This window comes from Prionailurus bengalensis, chromosome A1 (genome assembly GCF_016509475.1).
Source record: "Prionailurus bengalensis isolate Pbe53 chromosome A1, Fcat_Pben_1.1_paternal_pri, whole genome shotgun sequence".
Lineage (NCBI taxonomy): Eukaryota > Metazoa > Chordata > Mammalia > Carnivora > Felidae > Prionailurus > Prionailurus bengalensis.
In genome coordinates, this window is record NC_057343.1 from 85,274,187 (window position 1) to 85,281,086 (window position 6,900).

Sequence of the window (6,900 nt, forward strand, 5' to 3'; positions counted from 1 at the left end):
CAAGATATAAAATCTTTCTGGAGGTAAGGAATATTTCATTTCTGAGGTTCCAGTGAAAGGGTAAATTGCTTGGATTGTTTGTCTATATCCTTAACTATTAATATGGGAATTAATTAATATTAGGACATGAAAAAGTAATTTTCTAATAATTAAATTACATATAATAAAATGGAAATTATAAAGAACCCCCAAAAGTAAACGGTTATTTTCTTTAGAGTGAGGAATATAGAAGACTCAATTATATTTTTTCATAAAATATATAAAAATATAAAAATTATTTCAGTGAACGAACATTCAAAAATGTTCTCTCTGCAACACTTTATTTTTTAAAATATATTTATTTAAATTTGAGTTAGTTAACATACAGTGTAGTATTGGTTTCAGGAGTAGAACACAGTGATTTGTCACTTGTATATAACACCCAGTACTCATGCCAACAAGTTCTCTCCTTAATGCTCATCACCCATTTAATCCACCTCCCTGCCCACCTCCCCTCTAGCTACCCTCAGTTTATTCTCTGTATTTAAATCTCTTATGGTTTGTCTCCCTCTATATTTTTATCTTAATATCCCTTAATTCCCCCTGCTTATCTGCTGTGTTTCTTAAATTCCACATAAAAGTGAAATCATATGATATTTATCTTTCTTTGCCTGACTTATTTCACTTAGCATGATACGCTCTATAGATTCATCCATATTGTTGCAAACAGTAAGATTTCATTCTTTTTTATCACCAATAATATTGGCACTTTAAAACAGAAAGCTGAGGTTTGGGGCATCAAGGGAAAATGGCAAAAAAAAATTTGGAGGGGCGCCTGGGTGGCGCAGTCGGTTAAGCGTCCGACTTCAGCCAGGTCACGATCTCGCGGTCCGTGAGTTCGAGCCCCGCGTCAGGCTCTGGGCTGATGGCTCAGAGCCTGGAGCCTGTTTCCGATTCTGTGTCTCCCTCTCTCTCTGCCCCTCCCCCGTTCATGCTCTGTCTCTCTCTGTCCCAAAAATAAATAAAAAACGTTGAAAAAAAATTAAAAAAAATTTGGAAAAAAATGGAAAAGATTATTATCTTTTTTATTAAAAAGATTATATCTGGCAAAACAATTCAGAAGTGTATTCAAGAAAGGGCTACTGAAAGACATAGGAGACCTGAGATGTAGGAGTAATTACAAATAAAGAAAGAGATGCTGAGAAATAGATAAAAAGAGAAATACCAAGAAATAGATGAGGGAGGGACAGAACAAGAGACAACATAGGTGAAGGTGAGGGGGCATTCAGAGACTATAATGTATATTCATGCTTTCCTTGACTTTGGGCTTCAGATGAGTTTTCTTTCTTTGAAATTGATGAAGCCATATAGCCACTGATTCCAACTCGTCACATTCTTTTTATTTTTAAAGATTTTTTTTTCAACGTTTATTTATTTTTGGGACAGAGAGAGACAGAGCATGAACGGGGGAGGGGCAGAGAGAGAGGGAGACACAGAATCTGAAATAGGCTCCAGACTCTGAGCCATCAGCCCAGAGCCCGACGCGGGGCTCGAACCCACGGACCACGAGATCGTGACCTGGCTGAAGTCGGACGCTGAACCGACTGTGCCACCCAGGCGCCCCGCAACTCTTCACATTCTTTTAGCTGTAAGTACTAAAGAATCTTAAGTGCAATAGTGTTAAAGTTACATGGAGACCAGGATTTTCTCAGCTCTAGACTAGACTGACAGAATTTTTTTTTTTCTTTGAATGACTACGGTGGGCTTATTCCAGTCTGACTTCAGATTTTTGTGTGTGAGGTCTCTGATCTCATATGGGAGAAGAGGGGCACAATTTCCTCACAGATTAAAAGGGAATAATCAGGATGAAAATATAGAGAGAGTCTTCACATCCTATAGGCAAAATAATGGCAACCAAAACCAAGGCAATCAAATGGGTTGCAATTACACCTTAAATAATATGGCAAAACTGTCTGTGGGATGGGAGAGGGAGGATGGTTACATTATAATAAAAATGCCCCAAGATGTGGAATTTAAATCATTCAAGAGGAAAAAAAAATCGAATACAGAAACTGAAATTGTTTGGTTAGAATAATTAGAATTTAAGAGTAATTTCATTACAATATTCAGTGATGAGATTCTGTTTAATAGTGAGGATGTTAAATGGGCAAGGGGCATTAAGGAATCTACTCCTGAGATCATTGTTGCATTATATGCTAACTAATCTGGATGTAAATTTTAAAAAATAAAAAATAAAAATAAAAAAAATAAAATAAAATCTGAAAAAAAAAATAGTGAGGATTCTGGTCATCTAATTGTTCATTTCAAAAGAAGAGGACAATAAGAGACCAGTATCAATTCAGTTATCTACAAAATGCAATTTTTATTTTAGTGAATCTTAAATTTATATTAGAGTGTTAACAGTTTCCCCACCAAAGAAATTCCAATCTAAGAAGAGAGAAGAGTTGCTTTCCCATTCTACTTTACCCACCTCCTGCCCTTCTCTGTCACAAGTCTTTACTTAGTCATATTTTATCTTCTGAAGTGTCTTATTTCATTTATTTTTAGAACTGTAGGAAATGCAGTTGAACTAGATAACTTTATCTTCTCTTTTTAGACATTTATAGAGAAAGTTTTCCAATTAGATAAGAAATAAGTGGTTTCTGCCACATAGATTTGTTCTCCACGAAGGTATATTTTTGACAAGGCATTGGACTCTTTATGTCTTTTTTCCTAACTGCTTGGTTTACCAGAACTCTTTTAACAAATGATATCTGCTACAGTGAGCAAATGGATGAGAACTTTGCCTGAGGATTTTCTTTTCCCAGCCTTTCACATTTATTATCTTAAAAAAGAAGGCAATGTATTAAAGCCATTTGTTTCTGCAAGGAGGAAGAGGGCAATTACACAACTTTGTGTGAAGCCACTAGACCTTAAAGCAACTAAGAACTGTGGATCTCATTTCCTTTTTTCAGCTCAAGTCCCATCCAAGTGAACTCCTCCTGCTTCACCCCAGTGTGGAAGAGAGCTCTGCCATACTGAGCTTTTCCCAAACTATGGTACCACTTCACTGAAACAAATTGAAGCAGAATGGCTCTTTGAGTATACTTTTACCCATCTGAGTAGGGCATTTGTAAACCATTGCCTCTTTTCTTTATTTAGTTTAATAGAATATTTATATTGGAAAGAAAAGTTAAGTGCAAGGAATTCAGATTTATTGTTAGAAATGCTTAAAAATGACAGCTGATACCTGAATCAATGCTTATAGTTATCAGCTCAATCACTGCCAAAAATATTTTTGGTTTAGGGGTGCCTGGGTGGCTCAGTTAATAGAGCATATAACTCTTGGTCTCAAGGTTGTAAGTTCTAGCTTTTCACTGGGTACAGTAATTACTAAAAAATACTTCATGTTAAAAAACTCACATTTAAATTTTAAAAAATCTTTAAAGAAAAGGTTTCTGGTTTATAATTCTCCCTCAATCCACCCTGCCCTATACTTCAGTTGGTACATACATTTTTTTCCTTGGACAAATAATTTGCATTAATCATCTATATGAAGAATAGCCTAAAATGTTGTTACTTATCCATTTTGTAGATCAAAACATTTTTTCATATAACCCTCAATATATTTCAGATTTAAAAATGATTTATATTTTCCCCTAGATATTTAGGGATGATTTATACATATACATTATGATTTCCATATATATATATGTGTGTGTGTGTGTGTGTGTGTATCTGTCCATATATCTATATATCATCAACGTATCTGTCTATCTATCTATCTATCTATCTAGATATATGGACATATACTTTCCTTTCTGGGTGTTAAATAACTGTCTAAATAAGTTTACATTGTGATATTTCAGTCACTCAACAATGAGAATTAAAATGTGATGAATGTACTAGTAAATTATGAAATCCTTTAAGTGCAATTGCTGTCCATTTGGGTTCATACTGTCAGATATTAAGACAGGAATTCTTCCACATTTATAGGTTCAGCTACATTCACTCTATTTCCCTTTCTGCTAAAATTTGAATATTTTATCCTTTGACATTACATGGCAGAAAGTCACTAGAAATGTAAAACAAAAATAAATAAATAAATAAATAAATAAATAAATAAATTCCAGTAATAGAAGCCTGTAAATAACTGTCTATTTCCATCAAGTCTATATAATTATGTAATTTTACAAATAAAGAGTTAAAACTAAAAAAAAGTCCTAATATTTTTGATAATACAGATTATTTTTGATAATAAGGACAATTCTATAAAATAATTGAAATTTTAAGTGAAAAAATATTTAAAATAGACTAATATAATTGGATTTTTGTTTAGGTTTATTATCTAACCCCTTCATTTAAAAGATTAGAAATCAAGAACTCAATTTAATTCTTATCTTCACTTACAGATCTTTGGAAAATGAAACATCCCTAGACTTTCAGCGGTGGTTGGCCTCTTTCAAGGAATGAAATTGGTATACATTCCCTTTGTAGTTGAATGAAGGATTGCTAATTCAATTACTTTTCTTGGTGAAATTTCATCATCATTAACATCATTACCTCCATCACCTTACATACCAGCATTCCAACTACATTATCATCATATTTACTACCACTGTTATCACCACCCTCACCATCAATCATCAACTGGGAGTGCTTAACTCCTGCTGGCCCATAATCTGAGGGTGTGGGCCAAACATTGTCAAAGAAACATAAGATAGGTAGATAGATAGATAGATATAGAGACACATGTAGATATATACAGATATCTATCTATATAGATAAATCTCTCTCCATCTCTGTATCTACCTATGTCTATCTACATATACAGAGACAGAGAGAGAGAGAGAGAGAGAGAGAGAATCCATACAGCCAGTGGTCCCATTGCAATTTTAATTATGAAAAGACCAGAACTAAAACCTGAACATCTAAGAAGGCCTGATTTAGACGGAAGTGAAAATAGGTAGTGATTGATATTCATCTTATATTTGTGGTCTAATTTGATGTTAGGCAGCATTCCAACACTTTTATCAGAGCACTCACCACCTCCTTGCTCCTCAGACTGTGTATGAGAGGGTTCATCATGGGGGTGAGGATGCAACCAAGCATAAAGAGAAACTGGTCCAGCTTGGGACTGTGATAAGTATTAGGCCTCATGTAGACCAGCATGGCTGGCCAAAGTAGAGGCTCACCACAGTAAAGTGGAGGAACAGGTGGCCAGGGCTTTATTTCTGCCCTCCAGGGAGTTCATGCTGAGGATAGCAAGGAAGATGAGAGTATAAGAAAACAGAATAAAGGACAAGGGAATGAGGAGCATCATAACGGTTGTCATCACTACACCCTTCTTATAGGCAGAGATGTGCTCACAGTCCAATTTTAGAATGGCCATGACTTCACAGAGGAAATGGGAAACCTCTCTGGAACCACAGATGGGGAAATAGATAGAATAAACTGTGTGTGCAAATGATGTAATGTAAAGACTCCCACATACAGGAGATAATAGCCATCTGCAGATATACTTTCTGGCTTATTATCAGGGTATATATCAGAAGGTTACAAATTGTCACATACTGGCCAAAGGACATGAGGGTAATAAGGATACACTCAGCAATTACTAGAGTCCAGAAGAAAAAAGATCTGAGTTTCACAGGCAACCTGTGAGATGTTTCTCTTCCCTGAGAAGTCAGTTGCCGTCTTGAGTATAGTGCAGGAGATTAATGTCAGGTCCATGAGAGCAATTTAGCTGAGCAGAAAATATATGTGTGTGTGGAGATGAGAATCCACCCAGATGAGGAAAATAAGGATGACATTTGTGGTGAGAGTCACAGTGTAGATCATAAGGATGGCAGAGACAAGGACATTGACATATTTTATACCAGGGAATAGGCTCAAGAGCATAAAATCATATTTGAAGACTAATTTATTTTATCCAAGTCTTTGTCTTATTAGAAGTGATCAACCCTGGGAACAAACCAGATTTGGAGACATCACAAAGATTTATTGGATTCTGTTCCCCAGACGCTTTCCTTTATAACCCTTATCAGCATCAGTAGGCTGTGATATTTCTGCAACTGACAGCAATTTAGCCAATTTCATGGCTAAATAACCTATCTAATGCCTCCAGTTATCTTCTTTATTCACAGAATAAATTTCCTGAATCTTGTATAGTTAATTTCCAGACTTCATCTAGTAATGGTAGCTCATATCCATTACTACCACCTCCCCTCCCTTCTATGTCATTTCTCAGAGACCCCATTCCCATCTCCCTTCTTATACTCTCTCACTGCCATACTTTAACCTTTGAGAAGTATATTACATTTGTTCCATCCTCACCAAATCACAGTTTCCATCCTAATATGTTCTTATCACTATGCTAAATCTTAGAAAGACAAAGATGAATAAAGTATGATTTCTGATGCTAAAGACCTTTAACTTTATTGAAGAAGATATCAGGAACATGTGGAGAAATTAGACAGATGTTATAATGGAAGAATATAGATGATACACTGTACAATGGAGATGGAAAGTAACCTTCATTTTAAAAGGCTAGAGGATTTGCATGATGGAAATCTAACTTCACATAAACTTTTTTATCTTTTTTAACAAAACTACAACCAAAAACTAAACCATCATATCTGTGGGCATTTAGAAGGAGATAGTCTCTTAGAGGGACACCTGGGTGGCTCATTTGATTAAGGATCTGAGTCTTGATTTCAGCTTAGGTCATGACATACAGTTACGAGATCAAGTCCTGGATTGAACCTCACTTTGGTTTCCATGCTGGGCATGGGGTTGCTCAAGATTCTCTCTCTCCCTTCCCCTTTTCCCTTCCCCCACTTAATCATTCTCTCTCTCTCTCTGTCTCTCAAAAAAAAAGTGTGTCTCAGAGAAAAGTTGTGTAGCTTGTCCAAGCTCTTA

The 6,900-nt window shown here is 35.6% G+C and overlaps 1 pseudogene; it reads right to left on the reverse strand.

The window, feature by feature from the left end:
- Window positions 1-4,977: 4,977 nt before the first annotated feature.
- Window positions 4,978-5,820, reverse strand: LOC122478954 (annotated as a pseudogene).
- Between the last annotated feature and the right edge of the window lie 1,080 nt (window positions 5,821-6,900).